Source organism: Ziziphus jujuba, chromosome 1, assembly GCF_031755915.1.
Source record: "Ziziphus jujuba cultivar Dongzao chromosome 1, ASM3175591v1".
Classification (NCBI taxonomy): domain Eukaryota; kingdom Viridiplantae; phylum Streptophyta; class Magnoliopsida; order Rosales; family Rhamnaceae; genus Ziziphus; species Ziziphus jujuba.
The window spans coordinates 34,522,932-34,524,292 of NC_083379.1; the positions used below are offsets into that span (position 1 = coordinate 34,522,932).

Here is a 1,361-nt window from a genome sequence, read left to right on the forward strand (position 1 = left end):
TCTTGTAAGGTTCATAAGACGGCTACAAAAGTTTCATAGTTTCATTTAATAATCATAGCTGGAATGCTATCGAGCCTGTAGAGTTGAATATGATACATCATTAACAGAGCATGTTCCTGGATTCTCTACCAAATTCTGTTTTACAAGCTTAGAAAAAGCAATTGTTCAGGACCTGAGATAGTTACTGAATCACTACCTCCTCCAAGCATCGACACAACATCTGACATGGTTGGTCTATCTTCTGCACTTTCTTGCACACAAAACAAAACAACTTCCACACACCGTCTAAATTCGCTTGTTGCTGTACATGGTTCTGCCACTACTTAATCCAGTAATTCCAAGTATCTTCCTTCTTTCCACAGATACCATGCCTAGATTGAATTTTTACTGAAAAGCTCAATCCTTGAAAGTAATGTAATTAAACTGTTTGTAATGCAATGATATTAAAGCTTATTACTCACATATTCTAGTAGGTTTGAAAATTCATTTGGCTGATAAAAACCAGTGTTCTTGCCGCTTAGGATTTTTAGCATGATGACTCCAAAACTGAAGACGTCTGATTTTTCAGAGAAGAGACCCTTCAAGGCATACTCAGGAGACATATAGCCACTGTTTTCATCATTAATTTATTCGAGTCATTATTAGTGCAAAAACAGAATGCTCTTGATGTTAATTCCATGTTATTTTAAACTGAAGCAAATTAATTTTGGTAAAGGAAAAGAAAAGTGTTAAAATTCACTTAGTAGGTCCCAACAATGCGATTAGTGTTGGCTCCCGATTCATTCTCCCCAAAGATTTTTGCTGTCCCAAAATCAGAGATTTTTGGATTCATGTTGCTGTCTAATAAGATGTTGCTGGTTTTCAAATCTCTATGGATAATTCTTAGTCTAGAGTATTTGTGGAGGTATAGAAGCCCTTGAGCAATCCCTTCTATGATGTGCATTCATTTTTTCCAGTCAAGCAAAACTCGTTTTGTTGCATCTGTTGTAAAGTGTCAGGACCCGTCCAGAATTCCTCCCCGGAACCCTAGACAAGCCCTGATCCCAGGGAAATACCACCGAACCTTCCAACGAAAAATCCGGCAGCACCTCCCCTAAGGGTAGGACTAACCAAAAATTTCCTGCACTGAAAACACACTTCTATAAACATCCCCTTATTCCTCCCACAATACTACAAATTGAATCCACAAATGTACAGCACTTCAAATTAACAACAGTAATCCAGTGCATAATTAATACATAAATGTCCAATACAGTATACAGAGCTTCATGAAGTACTACTAAGTCTAGGATACAACATGGATGAAAGAAATATTACAACTGCAATAAAGGAAGAACAGGGTACTTCACGAACTAAGACAG

At 37.3% G+C, this 1,361-nt stretch overlaps 1 long non-coding RNA gene across 1 annotated transcript; it reads right to left on the reverse strand.

The window, feature by feature from the left end:
- Positions 1-201: 201 nt before the first annotated feature.
- On the reverse strand, positions 202-976 carry LOC125420691 (uncharacterized). Its single transcript, XR_009635423.1, has 3 exons — positions 740-976; positions 462-609; positions 202-371 (listed from the first exon to the last, which is right to left on the reverse strand). It is a non-coding gene; the product is annotated as an uncharacterized LOC125420691 (long non-coding RNA).
- Between the last annotated feature and the right edge of the window lie 385 nt (positions 977-1,361).